The 21881-nt window shown below is 44.2% G+C and overlaps 1 protein-coding gene and 1 long non-coding RNA gene across 9 annotated transcripts in view; one reads left to right on the top strand and one right to left on the bottom strand.

The window, feature by feature from the left end:
- Positions 1-21881, bottom strand: part of LOC125404524 (cell adhesion molecule CEACAM1) — a 146809-nt gene that overhangs the window by 68212 nt on the left and 56716 nt on the right. The gene's annotated exons all lie outside the window — the stretch shown is intronic.
- LOC146896010 (uncharacterized) lies at positions 602-21307 on the top strand. Of its 7 annotated transcripts, none has more exons than XR_015738262.1 (3): positions 710-2104; positions 6200-14665; positions 14964-21307. It is a non-coding gene; the product is annotated as an uncharacterized LOC146896010 (long non-coding RNA). The 7 variants fall into 7 exon arrangements; XR_015738264.1 differs by having other exon boundaries at positions 711-2104; positions 6200-15024; positions 17799-21307; XR_015738265.1 differs by having other exon boundaries at positions 745-2104; positions 6200-19017; positions 19117-21307.

The following is a 21881-nucleotide window of genomic DNA, read 5'->3' as shown; positions in this document are numbered from 1 at the left end:
TGGAATGGAATGCTTGGGACTCTAAAGAATCAAACTGAGATTTTTCTCTTTCCTTGAATATAAAACAGTAAAGAAATGACCTACTGGAAGGGGAATGTAACCCAACCCAGGGAGAAGGGCGAGGAGTAAGCTCCTAAGAGTGAGGGCTCACCTCTGTTCTCAGACAACATCATAATTTCTAGTAAATACAGTTCCTTAATTGTTTTAAATTAGGCATCCTGAATGACAACCTTTTTACTAATCCTGTTCTGGCACAGGGAATGTGTACATAAGTGAGTCAATTCTCTCTTTAATTCCTTTCTGCCTCCTCCACTCCTTAGGTCTATGAAAGTGAGGCCATAGGGACAGTTGAGAAGGAAGTCAGGTGCCTAGAGGCAAGGAAAGGGACAGGTGGGGTTGCCATTGTTCAAGGCCACAAACATTGGCTTTGGAGTCTCATTTTCCTTGTGATTGTTCCAGGAACTCTCCCTCTTTCTGCTTCCTTATTGCATTTCATCATGGTGCATATGTTTTATAGTCTGAGAATGGCTGTGTAAATAACAATTCAGTAAAAATGACGTCTTACAAGGGCAGGGAAAAAAAAGACTAACCATTCATGAACACAGGTTAAAGAAGGGCCTGAAATTGTGCAGGTGGTGTTAGGAGGCAGGTGTTTGTCAAATCTGAAAGTAGGGGAGGGGCAAAAATCATTCTGGAATATGGATTTTGTTTAGGAGACTATAGAAAATTTTAAGATTCCCTCTGCCCAGATTGAGTGAAGATGAAGTTAAATTACAGAATTTTTCCACATTGGGTACATTGTTTAACTCCCTCATGTTGACTTTTTCAGGCTGTAAAAATGGGCATGACAACAGATCCTCTTGAGAAACCTGCAGTTCCGTGCAAAGTCTTAGGCAGTAACTGCACACAGTGGGGCTGGCTGTGAGCAGTTGTGATTATGGGAACAGCAAAGCTGCCAGCCCGGGTGTCTAGGCTGGAATGGTTGCTTGTGGCTGGACATTGGCAGGCCAGGTGGGTTGAAATGGTTCAGGGAGGTGGACATTCCAGATCTCACTAGGCAGTTCTAGGAAAATACCTTTGCCAAAAGGAGGTTGTGAGAGGTGTGGAAACAGTTGTAATCTCCTGGAGGTCTTGGTGTGTACCCTGAAATCATATAGGCTTGTCAGGCCTAGACACAGGTTTCAGGGAATGTCTTGCAAAGACCATTCATCTGGCAAAGAGAATTCATTATTGAGGCCAGGGTCATTATTTTTATCTTTGTAATGTCCTCATTTATAAGTTATAAAGAGAAGGACTGAAGAAGGCTCCAATAAGGAAATGGTTGTGTGCACCAGAACAGGTTTGGGCCTTGTGTTTGTAAGCAGAGGGAGCATGTGTTTTATTTGAACATAAAAAGGACTTCTCAAAGCTGGATTCCCTCATATAAACACACTGGGCAACCTGAGATGACAGCAGACTCCCTGGAGAAAACACTGGAGCAGAGTCACAACAGAAGGGAGCACGCAGGACTGTGCCTCATGGCAGGGTAGGCCAAGGATGTCGTTAAAGGCAAAGGAGAAAAGGCCAGGGGAGAGAGAACTGGATAGCTAGAGGAGAGGACTACAAGGATGCTTTTGGGAGGCGATCGAAGCCCAGGCAAGTGCGTGACTGTATTTGTTCTCTTCCTGTCATCTTCTGATGCAGTAAGAATGACCCTTGTGCTACAGATGAGATGGAGGTAAAGGTGCTGCTCAGGGTCGTCCGGCCACAGCTACAGAGTGTTGCCTCCAAGTCTGTTCTTTCTCTACCAGTCAGTCAAGTGAAAGGTAGAGGAGGAAAGCATATGAGTTTATGCCCCTGGTGAAGATTAGAAAGGGTACCGTGGGGTCGGCAGTGGTGGTGGAGGCCTTTAAGCCCAGCACTTGGGACGTAGAGGCAGAGACAGACAAATCTCTGTGACTTCCCCACCAGCCTGGTATAGAGTGAGTTCCAGGACAGCCAGGGCTATACAATAGAACCCTATCTTAAAACAACAACAACAAGAAAGACAGGATATTCATGTTAGGAACAATAATGGCTACCTAATATACACAAGCCATTGGAACCTGGGAACGCTGTCTGTCTGGTGAGTAGGAAATTTCAAATGCAATGAAGTTCGTATCTTGGGACAGAAATCTCCCTGGATATAATAGTGGTTCAAATGAAGTTAAGAGGGTCTCTGAAAGTAAGTCAGGAACAGATGAGAAAACATAAGGAATTGTCTGCCGCCTGTCCCTGACTCTCAAAATTGAAGGAGCTATGGGCCAAGGTACTCAGAAAGCTCCAGGAACTGTAGCAGGCAGAGTCAGATTCACCCCTCAACCTGCAAAGTTTTCTTAAAATTCTTCTTGAAGCCTTGATTTTGCCCTAGAGACTCACTTGAAACTGTAAGAACTGGGGAATGAATGCCTGTAGTCTTCGTGTTCCAGGGGTTAGCATATGGGAATAGTTGTTTCCTCTTCTGATTTTATATTTGGTTTCCATCATGTAAGGAGAGACGTGTTCAGTGCACCTCAGGAACATCTCCTGGGTCTCTGAAAGTCATCATTTGATGATAGGAATGAGTTCAAAGAGCCAGAAGAAGACTGTGGCAGGTGGAGGAGGGGAGGCCTTCATCCTTACTTAAGTAGATCTTGCCTGTCTGAATGGTTCATCACATGAATGTCATCAAAGAAAATGATCTGTAGCTTTTTGTCGGGTGAACTGACATGCTATAGCAACCTGGAGTCAATGTCCAGTGGCTTTGCACTTGCTGGCATGGGAGGAAGTTCTGAAATCCTGGTTCGGGCTCAGCGTTTTGTGCTCCCCCCAGACTGTCTCCTGCCTTGCTGAGGTGGGCAGGCACCCAGTCTCCAGACAGGCTCCTCCCACTTTGCTGAAGTTTGCAGCTCAGGGCTGTTGTTGTTTTTGCCTTTCCCTGGCAAGTGGGGAAGTGATAAAAACAGCCTCTCTAAAAGCCTGCTGATGGAACTGTCCAGTTCCTTGATGCTCCATTGACTCCTCTGTCCTCCAGGAAGCCACACCTTTCCCAGTCCTCTGAGATCCTGAGAGACTCACAAAGCCATGTGGGGCACTAAGTGAGGGAAAATAAACCCAAATCCTGCAAAACCAGGGTAGTGGGTAGGGGTGGGGCAGGTGAGTAGAGCCTGTTGTGATTGCTCTCTTCTTAAAGGACCCAGCCTTTTCTCCCCTCCTCCTACCTCTGCTCTTACAGTTCATGGCTTTGGGCACAAAGAAACTGGTTGTCTAGCTCCTGCTTTGGTTTGGTCCCACCCACGGAGACAATTTGATATTTTTTTTTCAGTGTCAAAAGCCCTTGTGTCTGGCCCTGAAGCAGTGCCAAAGCTCACTGTTTCCTGTTCTGTTCCTCTGGGCCAGCTCCCTCTGCAGGTGTGGGGGTGGGGTGAAGTGTCCAGTCAAAGGGAAAGCTGTGGGGATACCTGACCTTTTGCAGAGGAGAGTCATTCAGGCTGTTGGCAGATGAAACAAGAGCTGGGGGTCAGGACCTGGCCAACTGAGTTCTGACCATGATTTGAGTAGATTTCCCTCTTTAGGCCTTAGCTGTGACTTCCTTAAGATGAGACTGAAGATGAACTCTGAATTCAGAGCATGACTGCATGACTGTCAGTGATGTTTGCTCTTCCTCAGTGAGATGTGTGTATCCTCCTGAGCCCGAGGGTCCACCCTCAGTCATGTGCTGCCAATGGGCTGCCTTGTAAGAGGATGGAATGATACTTTTGGACAGGTCTTATTCTGGACCTCTTAGGTGGGTTCCTGCCAAATTGTGGAAATCCCAACTCCCAATTCTGATGCTTTGGAGGCTTTTGGACTCTTATGAATTGGGAGTCGTCAGGGGCTTTAAGTGGGAAGTGAACTCTTTATTTGTTTCTCAGGACATTATGGTAGCTGTGTTCTACAGACAGTCCACCTGAGAGATAGCTCCCAGCCAGGAGGACTAGAAGCCATGAAGCAGAGGGGACGGTGAGGGCCATTTGGGAATTGGCAGGTCTTTGTGACTAAGAAGGAAAGAAGAGATGGTCACAGGGAAAGGGCTAATGGTGGCTCTGAGCTGTCTGCTTTGCGCTCAGGGGTGGATCAGATAAGGACAAGGGTTCAGATGGCTGGGACTGAGATGTGAACCGAGTTTGGCTTATATTGGATGGGGAACCCATGGGCTCTCTAGCCACAGAACTGCCAGGCAGCCAGGAGAGACCCATGCTCTGTGAGGCTGAGGGAGAAGAGGGTGAGCGCAGAGGGTCTCTGGTTTTATGGGAATTGCAGGCTTGTCCCCAGTCATAAGACACATGGCTGTGTGCCTGTCCCAACCATTTCTTTAGTGATTTAGAATAATTTATTTTAGGAATGTTACCAGATATTCTTAGCCCGACATCACACAAAAACTACCAAGGAGAAGCAGGGAGAGGATGAGAGGAGGGTTGAAAAAAAAAAAAAAACAAACAAACCAAAAAACAAACCAGGTGTTCTAGAAAAACAAAATAACAAGGAAGAGATTAAGATGAAAATACACACTATAAAAATTTTAATGTTCTTTATACATCATAAAAAGTCCAATGAAATGTGAAAGTCCTATTGAGACCGCAGTGTCCTTGAGACAGATCCAGGTGGGGTGTGGCTAGGAGGACAAAGGAAAGTCCCTTAGAAGGATGATGCTGAGCTCTGCAAGGGTTCCTTGCCCTCATCACTCGGTTCATTTGTCCTCCTGTGGAATGAGCTTCATAGTTCACATTACTGCATCAGTCAACAGATCTGTGCATAGCACATGCCTACTGGACACTGTGCTACACTCAATGTTCTCATGTGGTCCTCTCAATGACAAAAGGACATTTGATGAGCCTCAGTGTACAGAGAAGGGGACTAAGACAATCATTTGCCGAGGCCTCACAGTTGGTGTGCTCTAGTCAGAGCCTGATGTCAGGCTGTCTCTCAATAGTTGTACATGGTTTGGCAGTTCTACATTTAAGTGCTTCGTTTTAAAATAGGACAGGTGGGGTGCAATATGGATGCAACAAGTGTGTAAGTGTGTGTGTGTGTGTGTGTGTGTGTGTGAGAGAGAGAGAGAGAGAGAGAGAGAGAGGGAGGGAGGGAGAGAGAGAGAGAGAGAGAGAGAGAGAGAGTCTTATTGATGATAGGAAAGACTTCTCCAAGAATGGGGCTCACGTTTGTAAAAACTGAGATCTGTGGGTGTTGCCTTGCACCAGCTGAAGGCAGGGCTCCTCAAACACTGATGTTTGAGACCCACTGAGCTGGCTGACTGGGCTGGAGAAGGCAGTGGGATCTGGGTTTCTTGGGTCTTATTCCTCTGTGAAGTCACCAAGAGAGTCAGTGCTTTAAATGACTGGGCTCTTTCAGGGGTTCAGGCACTTAGTGGGGGGACCCTGCAGGCCCTTCCAGATGTCATCTCTCATTCTTAGTTCCATTTCACCCTTCCCTCTTCTGCTCTTTCCTGCTCTGTGCTTTGTGGGCAGTCTCACTTCTCTGCTTGTCCTTATCACCTGTATAGAAACAAATGTGGGGGAGGGAGAGAAACCATCTCATACAGGGCTTGGTGTTCAGTGCTGGGTTCCAGGGACACGCCTTTCAGTGGGTTTCGCTGGGCTCCTCTGCACTGGTGTGGAGTTGCAGATGAAGCTTAGCTGCTTCTCAGCATAGACACTGCAGAAGGTAGTAGACAGGGAACAGTGACATTGCAGCCAGAGATGTAAAGCAGAGAGGCTGCCGGGGTAGCCACAGGCTGTGTCCCCGTGGTCCCTGGTCAGGCAGTGCAGAAGAGCAGGAGGAATGAGGCATCTTTTCCCTGCAGCCTTGTCCAGTAGCAGTTTGGAGGACAAAGGAGTTCTGTTCCCCCCTTGGATGAGGACTCTATCTTATGCAGTTTATTTTCTGGGTGTGATCCAGAAGGAAAGGGATGCCTGCTTCCATGTCAAATGAGCTACCAATTTCCTTTGCCACCACACCAGTCCCTCCTCTGTAAATGGTTGGATCTGGGGATCTGCTGGAGCGAATGTTTGTGTTCATCTTAGTTCTCCAGTTCACATGCTGTGCTTAGCTGTAAGTAGGCAGGGGAAAGGAGTGTGGTGTCTGAAAGTTGTTTTTGTCCCAGGTGCTGCCTAGCTCTGATGAGAAGATTGTGCTCTGTTAATGTTTGTGACTCTTTGAATAGCTCTGCCTCTGTGAACTGAAAATGACCTTTCTGGTGTGCTGAGGTGTCTCCAGAGGTGGATGGGGCCACTGTCCCTGAGAAAGGAGGCACCAATTAAGGTTCCCCACCAATGTACAGACTCCTGATGTTTGGTAAACACAGGACCTGCCTTGCTGTCCTTGGGATGAAGCACACTTGGTTTCCAGAGTGGGTTGTGATAGGTTTTTAAATTTCTTGGCCTGAAATTTCCCAAAAGAAGCATCAGGAGGCTCTTCTCACTGCCACCACTGCCTCTGATTCATATTTTTCCTTCCCTTTGAGTCCGGTAAAGATACAAGGTTCCCAACACTCATGCACATTGAAATTGTCTATTGCACTTTTTTGAGTTGGCTAATATTTCTGGGGAGCTCTCATAACATATATGTGAACCCTCATAGTATCCTAATGTCTTCTACATCACAGCCACTTAAGGGTTTAAGGGGTGTCTAGGTGTTTGCGGGATAGTCAGGGTGTGGGTCAGTGGCAGTTGAGGTGGAGAGGAAATGATTCAGGAGCTATTTCTGTATTTTTGTGCAATTTCCTGATAACTTGCAGTGGTAGAGGCTGATGTTCATAATTTCCTTGTCAAACTGCAATCTACCTTGTTTCTTCTTGGGTGTGTATTATAGGAAGCACCAGGAAGGTCGAGCTGAAATACCCAGACCTTCCTGAACATTCTGAAAACTCAGAAATTGGGTGTTAACTGTTCTGATCTCACTACCTGTAGGTCTGGGAGTAGGAAGTAGAGGATTTGACAGTTTCTGTGGCAGAAGGAAGATTGGACAAACAGAAAAGGAGTTGGATTTGTGCTTTGTTTCCATGTGCTTAATAGTTAAGCATACCAATCTTTAAAAATTAGTTTTCCTAGGGACGGGGGAGATGACTCGGTGATTCAGGGCACTTGCTGCTCTTGTAGAGACCCGGGTTAGAGTCTCAGCACCACCTGGTGACCCACGACCATCCACAGCCCGTTTCAGGGGTCTGTGGCAAAAGTCTCATAAACATAAGCTAAACTAAATAAATATAATTTAAAAAAAGTTTAACTAGTGCTGGGAGTATCATCAGTGATTAGAGTACTTGCCTAACATGCATAGGTTCTTAGGTTTGACCCCAACTCCACCATAAAGTCAAAGTTGTTACCTTGAACCTTGAAGGATAACCTGGTGCTATGTTTTTTTTCTGATATTCTTGCACTGAGCCCTATCTATCACACTGAGGTGCCAAGAAGCTGGGCACTTTTCTTTTTTCCCCCTCCATTTTAAGACTTCATGATGCTGTTTGGTGACTTCATCATTCTTTTACTTCCTTAGATACTCATTTAAACTGATACCACTGTGATAAAATCACAGAAGGCAGGGTAAGTAAAAACTCCCTGAACTTTGTATTATTTTTTTCTTTCTTTTTGTTTTCAAGATTTTTTTTTTGTCCTCGTAGCCCTGGCTGTCCTTGAACTCACTCTATAGACCATGCTAGCTTTGAACTTAGAGATCTGTCTGCCTCTGCTTTCAGAGTGCTTGGATTAAAGGCATGAACCGCCACCACCCAGATTTGTTCTTCTTATACTTGTGCTGTTTGTAGGTCCTTTGAATTTCTGAGTCTCTAGGTTCATCCTGGGATAGGTTCTAATCTGAGTCTGTTGTAGCACTTTGACCAGCGTAATTGCTTCATAAATAACACTGAGCCTTGAGAAGGGAGGGAGTCCGCATTCTGGCTGTTGAGGGCCTTTGGAATCAGGCAGACTGCATGTGGATTTAATAACACAGTATTTATTATTGGTGGGAAGTTGGTATGGACTCTGAGAGCCTCAGTTCCAGGAGCTACAACATGATGATGAGATCCCCCAACTGTTCTGACAGCTGATTGGGAGCAAGCACTTGACAGCGAATGAATCATCAGCATCTCTAGAGATGAACTGTTATTGATGTCAGTTTTCATATAGAGAATTTTAAGTAGCATGGCCACATGGATGTAACTCTTGATGGTCAGTGTTGGGATTATGAATAGGCCTGGCCACCCAGGGCCTGTGTCTGCAACTGCTCTAAAGGTAGACTGTATAACCCATGACAGTTAACAAGGATAAGCAGAAGAAAAGGGTTTAAAGCCCTGGGCATCGTGCTTGTGAAGCAGCAGTCACCCGTTAATGGCAGCTATTACCACCAGAGTAGAGGCTTGTCTCCCATGAAGCTCTTGGCTTTGACCTTGTGTGTGGAAGATGCTGCCTCAAGGACAGGGTGAGGTGGGAGTGAGATGGCTCTTTCCGCTAAGCTGGGTTTGCAAGGTATTAGGGTTTCTTCTGATCCTGTTCTGTCAGACAGGTTTATTGGCAAGCATCTTGATCCCAAAGTTGCCTGACAGGCCCTGAAAAGAAAATATGGGCACTGAGACTGAGCGGCTTTAGGGAGGGGCTCCCACTCCAAACCAGTTGCTCAAGAACTGCATTCTGAGCCTTCCTTCAGAGATTGTGACTTTTATTTCCCAATATCTTGCCTCTTTGCTTAGGGGGTAAGACAAGCCATCAGAGCAGCATAGTGGGGCCACTACCTCAAGCAGTACAGGAAAGGAGGAGGCCTGCAGGGAGGAGGGGAATCCCACGTGTTAACTTCAAAGCAAGCAAGCACCAGCTGTTTCCCTTGCCATGTGTGCTTTGGCTCTCTGCCCTGCCCAGGGGACAGCTTGGCCAGTGAGCCATCTGACACTGCTGCTCCAGAGCCTGGCTTGCCAGAGTATGAGGGACCTGGGTTCCTATCACTCATACTCCACTTTTCAGCTGTGTGGCCTTAGCAGTCCTCTCTCATCTTTTCTGAGCCTCAGTTTTCTCACTTGTGAAAAATTTGCAAGGATCAAATGAAATGAAATGCACAAAGTCCTAGTATGGCAGCTTCTGTACTACAGTGCTCAGTGAACACCTAGAGTCTGGTTGGTGCAGATGAACAGAGAAATATAAGATACCATCCCTCCTCTTTAACGGGTTGTGATTTAGAAAGGGTGTGAGCTAGCACGTCAAGAATGGCATGTCTAGCACAACCCTGGCCAACACATCACAGGGAGTGAGAGCTTTGGGGTTTGGAGTAGCAGAGCTCCTCAGGGACTTCCTTCTGACCTAGAGATCTGCCCACGTGCTGGAAAGAACGGTAGGCAAGCCCTCCTAGGTGTGGAACAAGGTCAATGCGTAGGGTGAGGTCAGCTTGTACCATGTTAAGGGGCTTGGGGCTCCTCAGAAGGCTTTTGAGGGGGAAATCACATTGATTTGGAAATTTGTTCTGACACTTGATTATAAAGTAAGAAGTTTGAACTGTGTGTTGATTGTAGAGGAGTTTCCATGTTAATAAGTCTGATTGTAAACTATGGACTTTTTAAAACAAAAGCCTTACTATATAGCCCTGGCTGGCCTGGAACTTCCTCTGTATACCAGGTTGACCCCCAACTCACAGAGATCCTCCTGCCTCTGCCTCTTGAGTATTGGGACTAAAGACATGTATCACCATGTCCTACTAAAGCCAGAAATTTTTATTTTACTCATAAAGAATGTGTTTTGGGGGAAAGTAGAGGTAGGGATTTCATTTGAGAAGCCATTGAACCTCTTCCTTCCTGTTGTCAGGCTCTGCACGTGTGTGTGTGTGTGTGTGTGTGTGTGTGTGTGTGTCTGAGGGAGACTGTGATCTGATAACTCCTCAGCTGTTTGAGTTATGTAATATATCTCCACAGGGTGTATGACCTTGGAGTATCTGGAGCAATAGGAACCTTGGTGAATTTTTCAGAAAAAGAATGGTTTTTTTTTATATTATTGTTATTCCTTATGTGTAGAGTGCTTTGCTTGCATGAGTGACTGTGCACCGTGTGATGCCTGGTGCCCTTGGAGGTCAGGAGTACACAATGGATCCTTTGAAACTGAAGGTTTAGATGGTTGTGAGCCACCACATGGGTGCTGGGAACTGAACCTGGGACTTCTGTAAGAGCCCCCAGTGCTCTTAACGGCTGAGTTAAGGAAGGAGTGGCAATTGGATGAACTTCAGTTTTATATCGTTCTTGCTCTTCAGTTATCCAAAAAAGACAAAAATAACTATTCCCTCTTATTGTTTCTCTGCAGATACAGAGTTTACCAACGTAGAAGCTCTCAAATAAAAGGTGTTATACAGCTGTATCCCCCAATCCTAGGCTCAAGGTTTATTCCTGCCTTTTAGTACCAAGTAGCTGTTGACACAGGTGCATGTCACTGGCTACAAATTCTTTTCATAGTTTCACCATTTGCTTGTCTTAAACAGAGGTAGAAACATGAATTTATAATCTGAGAAAATAACTTTGTATAGATGTCCAAGTATTATAAAGAGAAATAGGAGCATATTTAAAATAACAAGTATAATTTGAATTTTATCAATATACAAGAATCTATGCCAATCTAAATTGTCTATAAATTTTAGCTCACAAGTATTCATTATATTACTCACTATTATTATTAGTATGAGCTTACTCACACTAATCTACCTATTATTACATTCAATTCCCCCCCTTTTAAAATGAGATCTCTGAGCCTATAAAATTTCCATCCCAATCCTCAACCCTATACCAGTTATAATCAACCCCTAATTGATGTCCCTAACCTTGTGGACACACTTTGGTGAGAGAGGGGATGTCGTCTTCTAGATTTACTTCCAGCTGTCATCTGGGCAATGTTCTTTCTATGGGATCCTATAAAACTAACATGATGCTTAAGTTTCAAGGTTACTGTCTGGTATAATTGCAAGTAGTCTCTGAGTAGTTGGTAGGGTTTTTCTGAATTTCTTATTTGGAGTTCTGGCAGAACACTGTAAGAAGGTGAACCTTTTCAGCTAACCAAGTTGGAACCATCTTGAGCAGCTGATACCCAAAACTGGCCTTAAAGTAGCTCTATCAACATCATGACATCATATCAACCAGCTGGAGTCATTGTTGTGGGGCCTCATCTTCTTCCTGGAAGTTTCAAAGATTACTGCAGGAAAATCTATTGTTCATTGTGGAAAACTTAAACCTTATTCATATAGACATATATTTAACGAAAAATACAATATAAACAAAAATAGGCATGGAGAAAAGTAAAATTTTTCCTAAGATCTTTCTTCTTTCTGTACCATACCAGATGGCTCCTGACATGAGAGAAAAACTCTGAATTTTTTAAATAGCATTCTTGGATTTAGAGAAGGATAATCATTGTCTAACTTCAAAGCCAGCTTTGATTTTTAAGGGAGACTATTTTTCTACTGATCAGTAGACATAAATATATATGCACAGAGAATGAAATTTTACCCTGCATATGGCCTGTCCTCTTAAGTCACATTCCTCTTTGTTTGGTGATCCTTTCTGGACAGTTATCTTTTCCTTTTTAGGCATCCAATGTCCAGGTCTCTTGACATTTTGAAGATGAATATTTTTCTGCAAAGACAAGAACAGAATTTTGCCCCACTCATATGAGGTTTTCTTACCACCTATATGATTGTCACCTCTGTGGATGAGCTGTTATTTCTTTCTCAAGAGGTTTCTTCTTTTCAAAGTGAATCTTTATTAATTTTTATGGTATCCATCACTTTTCTTTTCCTGTGGAAACAAGAGCAAAATCTCATCCACAATGTAGCACATCTCCTGGTTTCCATTGTGAGGTCAACACATCCTTGAAATACACCAGCTGCTTTAATTCAGAAGATTTTTATATTTTCCATTGTCTCTCTGCTGCTGTTATTCCTTTCTCATTAGAATTAAGAAAATTCAAGGTAAATAAAATATTATGCAATGTATTTATGGGGGTATTTTCCATCCCTTTCTGGTTGTTTAGCATATCCTTTATAGTTTGATTTGATCTTTCTATAACTGCCTGACCTGTAGGATTATTTGGTATACCTGTAATATGCTTTATATTATAGTAAGCAAGAAAACTGTTCCAGTTTCTTAGAGACATATTCTTGACAATTATATGTCTTTATTTATGCAGTTATGCCCATGATGGCCATAACTTCTAAAAATACAGGCCCAAAGCTCAGATGGTGGTTCCTCCTGGTGTTGGCAGGGCTAAGGCTGAGACTCCGGAGGTCAGATAATTTCTGGAGGCCACTGCTTGGTGCTGGAGAATTATCTGTATTCTGTCAATCATGTATTTTAATAAAACGCTGATTGGCCAGGCAGGAAGTATAGGTGGGTCAACCAGACAGGAAGTAGAGGCAGGGCAATGAGAATAGGATAAGGCTAGGGAGGAGAAAGCTCCCTCAACCATTCCTGCGCAGACCACCAAAGAGGCAACATGTAAGCTGTCACACTGAGAAAGGTACTGAGCCCATGTGGCTAATGTAGATAAGGATAATGGGGTAACATAAGTTATAAGGACTAACAAGAAGCCTGACCTAATGGGCCAATCAGTTTATAACCTTATGGAGTCCTGTGTGTGATTTCTCTTTGGGATTTGCCTGCTGTGGGGTACTGGGCGGGACAAAAACCCCAACAAGCCGGCCCCCTCATGTTACAACTGCTGTCATCGCTGCCTGCTGTGTTTCTGCTCACACTAATCCTTTGGTAATCTGGCCCGGCCCACCCTGGTGCTGCTTATGCTTCTCCTGGTATTCTTGGCCTTTCAACATTTTACCACACCAATCACAATACATTTTTCACACAGTGTATGAATATCCCACAATACCTTCTGATTATTTATTTGACCCTATTCTGATGTATTTGTTTTGCTTTATTTCATATTTTAAATTTATTATTCCTTAGAAGCCTGTTTGTTTTCTAATGGGAGGCAGAAAGGGAATTGATCTGGGTGGGAGGGAATAGGGAGGATATGGGAGGATTAGAGAGAGAGGGAAACCTTAATCAGGATATACTGAAAATCTATTTTCAGTAAGAAGAAAAAAAATATATCCCCTATGATGTCATTGTTATCCTTCCATGGCCTTCTGGAATACCGTTCTTCTTGTTTCTTTTAGATTTATATATTTTATTTTATGTGTATGCGTGTTCTGTCAGAATTATGTTTGTGCACCCTGTTCAGTGCCTGGTGCCAGATCAGTTATGGGTGGTTGTGAGTCTCCATGTGGGTGTTGATAACTGAACCCAGGTCTTCTGCAGGAATAGCTAGGGCTCACACCCACTGAGCCTCCTCTCCAGCCCCAGCACTGCCCTTTTCATGAAGTCCTTTGGAAGACAAAAGTCTCTTCCTGCTGTAAACAGATCAAGTTCTGGACCCCCTGATGTCCCTCAGTGCTAGCTGCTGTGTGGTATATTCAGGTATTGGTCTTACCTGCACTAGAAGGAGGGAATTGCATATGGTTTAGCTATGAGCATCATATACCTTCTAGATCAGGGTCAAGCAAGCATTAAATGAAATGTTTTGCTGAACTATAGTTCTAACTTAGAGTAATGGTTATTTTAAGTGCCAGTGTGACTAGGTATGAAATAAAATGTTCAGATATTTGATGACATGTTTATTCTTGGTGTTTCTGTGAGAGTATGTTTGGATGAACCATTTAAACCAGGCGATGGTGGTGCACACCTTTAATTCCAGCACTCAGGAAGGCAGAGGCAAGCGGATCTCTTTAAGTTCAAGGCCACCTTGTCTATAAGAGCTAATTGCAGGACAAGTTCCAAAGCTACAGAGAAACTCTGTGTTGAAAAACCAAAGTAATAAAATAAAACAAAACATTTAAATGGGTCCACCGAGTAAAGGCTTTTGCTCTTCCTAATGTGGGTGGGCCTTAAGCAATCAGTTAAAGACCCCAGTAGAACAAAAGTGCTGACCCTTCCATGGCTGAGAGAGCTGCTCCTGTTGGTCTACCTGTGAAATGAGTTGATAATGGGCTTTTTCCTGCATCCAAACTCAGTTTGAAATGTCATGTCTCCCTAGATCTTGAGGCTGTTGGACTCTGGGCAGAAACTGTTGAGTCTCTCTCATATGTTCGGCTTGCTGGCTCAATTTGATGCATGATCCTTATTGTCAGGTTTCTACAGAGAACCCAAATGAAAATATACAGACTTTGAATTTTAGAATTATTTCAGGGAAAGAGGAAGAATTTTATCTACTGATCCTGGGCCTGCTTTGATAGAAGGCAGCTTTGAAAATGATACTAATCTTTGGTGCATTCATCTGCAGAAATCCTCATTAGCTGAACTTTTCTCCATTCCCATGGTTCCAGGCACATAGGACTAACGTGGTAACCTCGGCCACCACTGTAATATCTGCTTCAGGCCTGCCTTGCTCTTCACTGAAGTCCTGTTCTGTGTGCTTTTCCCTGCCCTACCTTGTCTGAAGCCTGACTTAGTGAGACAGATCTTGGTGACTATGAGACAGTAATGAGACTGTCTGGGTTATTCATCTAGTGCTGCAAAACAGTCTACTGTCATGATCATTTGATAATGAACTGATAATTTCAGGACCATCTTTAAATAATTGTACCACGTGCCTACAGGGGAGCCTTCCTCCAGGAGGGTCAGGTGAGTCAGCCCCCTGTGTCATTACTGCTGTGATGGATCATTTCTGCCCCACCTGTGAAGTCATAGCCTGTCCTAAACGGTACCAGAGAAACACTGCCACAGCAATATCACTGGAGAACCTGGGGCCTAGATGAGAAGAGAGGCGGCAGGTCTACAATCCCAGCACTCCGGAGGCTGAGGCAGGAGGATCTGGAGTTCCAACCTAGCCTGTTCTCTCTAATTGAGATGCTATTTCAAACCCCCAATCTAGACTAACCATGTGAAACAACTGAAAAACATCAAAAGTTTTTCCCTCTAGCAGCTACAGCTGGATCCCCAGATGAAAAGTATGAAATGAGACACCTGGCAAAGAGATCAAGGTAAGGACCCCTGCTCAAAGGAGTGCCCTAGGCTGCCAAGGGACCAATGTGCACACTGTAAAAAAGTGGGACATTGGGTAAAAGAATTCTCCAAAAAGTCTAAAAGAAAAGACTATGATTTAGGATGTGACTCCCACCATATACTGGTCACAGGGTTTGGATCTCCTCCCCAAGCCCAGGGTAACTCTCAAAGTGGATGAGAAACTTACAGACTTTGTAATAGACACAGGAGTCCAACATTTGGTTCTGACCAAACCCCGAGGAAATTTGTCTCACAATAAGTCTTGGGTGCAGGGATCCACATGTATGATGTATGATGTCTTGGACTACCTGAAGAACAGTGGATCGTGAAGTGGGCTGGGTATCCCACTCATTTCTTTCTGGTCATACCTAACTGCCCCTAATTCTTATTGGGAAGAGATTTACTTACTAAAGTTGGGACTCAGACATCATCCAACGAAAATGGCATTTCAATTACAAATAAAAATGAACAGCCAATCCAAATCCTCACCCTCCAGCTTGAGGACAAATATAGGCCACATCAAAGACTAACCCTACCCCCAAGGACGTGTTCACATGGGTGGCTAAGTATCCTGAGGCCGTCGCAGAGACTGGGGGAATGGGCCTAGCTAGCACCGAGAGCCCGTGCTTGTTGCACTCAAGCCTGATGCCCACCCCACTCAGGTTTGGTAATACCTATGTTGTAGGAAGTGAAAGATGGGATCACCCCTCACATATGACATCTCATGAAACAAGGGATTCTGATCTCCTGCCAGTCCTCTTGAAATACCCTCCCTCCTCCAGTTAAGAAACCCAGCTCAAATGATTACTGCAACCTGTGCAAGACCTTTGGGAAGTCACCTGCAGGGTTATGGACATTTAACCCACAGTGCTCAATCCTTAAACCCTTCTGAGCTCACTTTCCCCTACCAAGGTCTGGTACATGGTACTAGACCTCAAAGATTCTTTCTTTAGCCTGCTCCTGGCCCCAAAAAGTCACTCCTTGTTTCTTTTTGAATGGTATGACCCTAGAAAAGGGCACAATGGACAGCTAACCTGCGCCAGGTTGCTTCAGGGGTTCAAAAATTTCCTAGCCATCTTCAATGAGGTCCTATATGAGGACCTAGGGGAATACTGGAGGGGACACACACAGGCCACCCTCTTACAGTATGTGGATGACCTCCTGATAGCAGCTGGCACTGAAGAAGACTGCAGGTAAGCACTGCTGATCTGATAACCACCTTGGGGACCTTGGGGTATCTGGTATCAGTTAAAAAGGCTAAATCAGCCAAACAGAAGTAACTTATTTGGGATATATATTCATAGGGGGGGGCATCTATGGCTCTCAGAAGTCCGTAGGGAGACAGTGCTCAAGATATCCACTCTAACCACCCCACCGTGAGGGAAATTAAAGAATTCCTTGAGTCCGCAGGCTTCTGCCACCTCTGGATCCCCAGGTTTGCTGAACTGGCTACATCATTATACAAGGCCAAAAAAGAAAATCAGCCCTTCCTCTGGACTGAGTCTGAAGATAAGGTTTTCAATAAAATCAAAAAGTTCCTCCTCTTGGCACCTGCACTAGGGCTGCCAGGCATCACCAGAGCCGTCTATCTCTACATAGATGAAAGAAAAGGCATAGCGAGAGGGGTCTTAATCCAAACCCTAGGACATTGGGAATAGGCCAGTGGCCTCTCTATCCAAAAGACAAGACCCAGCGGCAGCCAGTGGGCCCCCATGGTTAAAGATCATTGTTGTCACAGCCTTGCTGGTCAAGAATGCTGGCAAGCTAACCATGGGACTGAAGCTCCTCATTATACCTTTGAAGGAATACCCTTATACCTTTGAAGGAATGCTTTAACAACCCCCTGACTGACAAATGAGCAACACTAGCATGACCCTCTATCAGAGCCTCCCTTTTAGCCTCCCCTCCCCAACATATCCATTTCCTGCTGAGTATGGCCTTGAACCCCACATCCCTGCTCCCTGACCCAGACCTATATACTCCAGTACATGGTTGTGCAGGAATTCAAAGCCAGGTACACAGGCTGAGAAAGCACCTATGAGATCAGTCCCTGCTGGATGTAGGGCTTAACTTGTATATGGACAGGAACAACTTCATGCAGAATGGCAAAAGTCACATGGGGCCTGTGGTGGTGAACAAGGAGACTGTTTCGGTGGTGACCCTCCCATGAGGGCTGGACTTATAGCCTTAACTAAGAGATGGCAAAAGGAAGGAGGCTGAACATCTACATGGACAGCCATTCTGCCTTTGCCTCAGTCCATGTTCTTGGAGCTCTCTATGAGGAATGGGGGCTCCTCACTGCTAAGAAAAAGACTATTAAAACCAAACAGGAGATCCTAGAATAACTGGCAGCCTCATGGTACCAATCAAATTGGCCATCATCCACTGCTATTGACATCAAAAGGTTGACACCAATGTCAGGAGAAACAAGAGAGCTGATTTAAAAAAAAAAAAAAGCAAAGCAAAGGAAGTGGCTGAGCCGTCTACTGAGGTCCTGGCAGTCACTGTGCCAGACCTGGGACCTTCTGATCTCCCTTACCTCCTGGCCTATACCCCTGAAGATTTGTGCATGATCAATAGGCTACCAATGATACAGAAGCCTGAGATATGGTGGGTAACAGACAGCAGGGGACTTATCCTGCTGGGAAAATTAGCAGATGCTCTCCTACACCACATTCATTGTACCCACCTAGGAACCAGAAAAATGGAGAAGCTGGTGAGGCGGCCTAATTACAAAAATCTTTGATCTCAGGCACAAGATTGAACAGATAGGTGAAAAATGCCTAGCTTGCTACCTCAGCAACATGGGCAGCCTTCCTAAGAATCCAGGAATCAGACTCAGGGGAACAAAACCAGGAGCCCACTGGGAGATGGACTTCACAGAGGTCAAACCAAGAGCCCACTGGGAGATGGATTTTACACAAGTCAAATCTGGTAAGTATGGTATTTCTAGATACATTCTCTGGTTGGATGGAAGCTTTCCCCACCAGACATGAGACCTCTAAAACGGTGACTAAGAATTTGCTGGAAGATATCATTCCAAGGTATGGTATCCCTATTTTCCTGAGTTCTGATGATGGACCAGCTTTTGTCTCTCAGGTAACACAATTCCTGGTTAGAGCATTGAGGAAGAATTGGAAATTACATTGTGCTTACAGACCCCAGAGTCAGGTCAGGTAGAATGAATGAGCAGAACCCTAAAAGAGACCCCTATTAAATTAACCATGGAAACTGGTGGTGACTGGGTTGTTCTCCTCCCCTGCACCCTCAACAGGGTTCAAAACGCATCCTATACTTTGGGGCTAAGTCCTTTGTGAAATCGTGTTTGGTAGACGCCCTCTTATTCTTCCCCACTTAAGTTCTGAACTTTCTGAATTTGATGATGTTAACCTGGTTGCTTCCATCAAGGCTGTGACCCTCTCCTACAGGGATCTATGCTGCTGCCTCAAGGTCATTTATGAAGCATCCCTGTTACTCATCCTGCACAAGTTCCAGTCTGGAGACTGGGTCTCTGCTAAGAGACACCAGAAAGGAACCCTAGAACCTCACTGGAAAGGTACTTACACCATAATCCTGATCATAGTCACGGTCCTAAAGGTTGACAGCATCATCACCTGGATCCATCAGGTGGAAAGAGATTCTCCAGATTGGAAGATTGAGCATCTGGATCACCCATTCAAACTCAAGTCGCACCGTGTGTGTACCCTTGTCAAAGTGAAGATATTGTTTTTGCTGACACTGCTCACCCTTTGCTCTTCTGTGCCTTGCTCTAACCCACACCAACCTGTAGAGCTCATCTGGACCATCACCTGTACATCCACCAGAGAAACGCTCACGCTGCAGTCATTCAAGAGCCCTCCACCACATGGTTCTCTGTCTAGAATTTGATGTGTGGGACCTACTTCTGCCCACATGGGACCAGCATGTCCTTAGAATTAGTCATTTCTATGTTTACCTGGGACACAAAACCAGTAAGTCCTGGCATCATCAGTGTGTGGGGGGAGGCGGTTCCCACTTCTGTGCTTCCTGGAGTTGAGTGAGCAATGAACCAATTTGGTGTACCCCACCAGTGAAGGATGACCTGTCTCTCAGAGCCCAAACTCTGTGGGCAGCTGCGGGGATTATGGAAGGGCAAAATGAAGCCCTCTCAGGATCCCGTTCACTGATAAAGAAAATCAGGATACGGGATGGACCACTGGTAAGACGTGAGGTATCTGATTATATGGAAAATCTCGAGTCAGACCTGGGGACCTATACCATCCAGTTAAACGTTAAAATAACACCCATGGCCGTGCTCCTGTTCGCAATAGAACCCAACCTGGTCTTGGCATCTCAGGTGGTCCCTGTTACCACCCCATCCCCAGGTATGAGTCTAACTCCTTTTGTTTTGTTTTGTTTTGTTTTCAGACAGGGTTTGCCTGTAGCTTTGGAGCCTGTCCTGGAACTAGGTCTTGTAGACCAAGCTGTCCTTGAACTCACAGGGATTTACGTTCTCTGCCTCCTGAGTGCTGGTATTAAAGGTGTGCACCACCACTGCCTGGCATGCGCCTAACTCTTATGGCCCACCCAGCTATCACCCCTCAGGATGAAAATTTTACATATAGCCAACACCCCATATTGGAGCTTGTCTTAAAAAACCTTCCAAGTGTTAAATGCTTCTAAACCTGATCTAGCCAGAGAGGGCTGGCTCTGTCTAAAAGTACAACCCACTTTCTGTACCATTGTAGCAATAATTGGATACTATACCCCAAATTTCCTACACTATACCCCAAATTTCCTGGAGTCATGCCCTTGAGGATGACAGGAAAATATTTTACCATACCAAGTAACAGGCATAGGGACCTGTGTGTGGCCTCTCAGCAGTCAAGCACTCTAGGGGCTGTATTATACAGGCCCATATTTCTAACTTGAATGCGCAATTTGCATCTGCCACACAGAAGGTGGTCACTTAGCCCTTTGATAGTGAGACAAACTGATGCCATCCTAAACAAAAGGTCAGGACATTCTAATATTGTTCTACTCCTTTGTAATTTGGAAGGTCGCCTGGGAAAGAGGTGTTAATTCAGTCTACATGACAGGGCAGACATAGATAGGAAAATGTGACAAAATGGGCATAGAAAGGTGTGGACGTGACCACATTCAGTCTCCCTGTTACCTAGGAAACAGAATGCTAATGAATTTCCCCCTCAGTTTACGTTTTGGTATAAAAGATATTTGGAGAATAAATGCAGGTGAATTTTCAGAATATAAACTCAGGATTTTATGAGGAATCCCTAAAAACTCCCACCCGATAAAGGCATGTGAGTTGTGTCTTTATTCCCACACCTCCACTCTGCTGTGTGGAAATAATTTATGTCGGGGCTGGACCAAAACATAGTGGTACCCAACATGGGGTTGATCATAGAACCCTAAAATACACCAGAAAAGTAACCAGACATACAGAGGAGAACGTGAGAAACCAATTAAGAAATTTGCACCACAGGTAATTACCACATGAGTAATTACTCATTACCACATTACTCATTACCACATGAGTAATGAGTGCTCAAAACTAAAAAATAAAATTTAAAGAAGCATAAAAATGAAAAAATTAAAAATCATGAGTAAAAATTTGTAAATAATAATCAGTTATGTATGATGATAACTAAAAACAGTTAAAATAAAGCAAGAACCAAGGCAGAGATATTTAGAGTCTGGAAGCATGGTGTTCACAGACATACAGCTTTTCTTACTGCTGGATGGGTAAAAATAAATAAATAAATAAATAAAAATGTATCTTTTAACTAGTGATCACCTAGGTTACTGCTGAGATCACTGCAGTTCCATGCATATGCGCTGTTGCTCAATTTTAAGCCACAAGCAGAGACTCCAGCTAAATGTAATCCACCTACACAGTGGAGCCAAAAGGCAAGCAGGAGACAGAATAAATTTAGAGAATAAATTTAATCCCACACAGTCAGCAGCCCAGAGTCAGTCATGATAACAGAGGAGAGGGTTCAGGAGTTCTCCTAATTTTATGATTATAAATAAAATTAAAAAACGAAATAAAATTGGCATGGCCACACCCACCAGAGCTTGTGACAGCGCATTACTATCTTAGAGCAGCCACGATGGCAGACACCAGAGAGCCTGTAAATGTATCAGCCTCTGAACTCAGATGGGACTTTTCAACTTAGAAAGCATGGCCTATGCCCAGGAAAACGAAAAATAAAAAACAGACACTGCCTGGTCCCTAGTACAGCAAAAAGACAGACAGACAGAGAGAGAGAGAGAGAGAGAGAGAGAGAGAGAGAGCCTGTCCTGCCCCCTGCCATGCAGCCCAGCTTCAGCAAGGAGCTGACAGACAGGTTTAAAAAAAAAAAAAAAAAAAAAAAAAAAAAACAGCCTCAAAAACTACAGTTTCAGGACAGTTAAAGGTCTATAAAAAATAAACAGGTTAAATATGCTTCTTTTTTACATTTCACTATTTTGATTCTTTGTCAAAAATCTGCTGTTCATAGGTGTATGGATTGATATTAGTTCCTTTGGTCTTCATATCTGTTTTTATGCCAATATCAAGCTGTTTTCAGTACTATGACTCTGTAATGAAGTTTAAAGTTAGAGATTGTGATACATTCAAAAGTTCCTTTATTGTTTAGGATTATTTAGACTATCCTGAGTTTTTGTTTTTCTTATAAAGTTGAGAATTGTTCTTTCGATGCCTGTAAAAAATTTTGCTATAATATTAATGGACATTTACATTAAATCTGCTGATTGCTTTCAGAAAGATTGTCATTTTTGTTATGTTGATTCTACCTTCACAGAAAATATTTAAAAAGGACTGTGCAACGAGACC

Source organism: Myodes glareolus, chromosome 1, assembly GCF_982192425.1.
Source record: "Myodes glareolus chromosome 1, mMyoGla1.1, whole genome shotgun sequence".
In the NCBI taxonomy this organism is placed as follows: domain Eukaryota; kingdom Metazoa; phylum Chordata; class Mammalia; order Rodentia; family Cricetidae; genus Myodes; species Myodes glareolus.
Note: the sequence above shows the minus strand (reverse complement) of the source record. Positions and strands in the feature narration are given on the sequence as shown.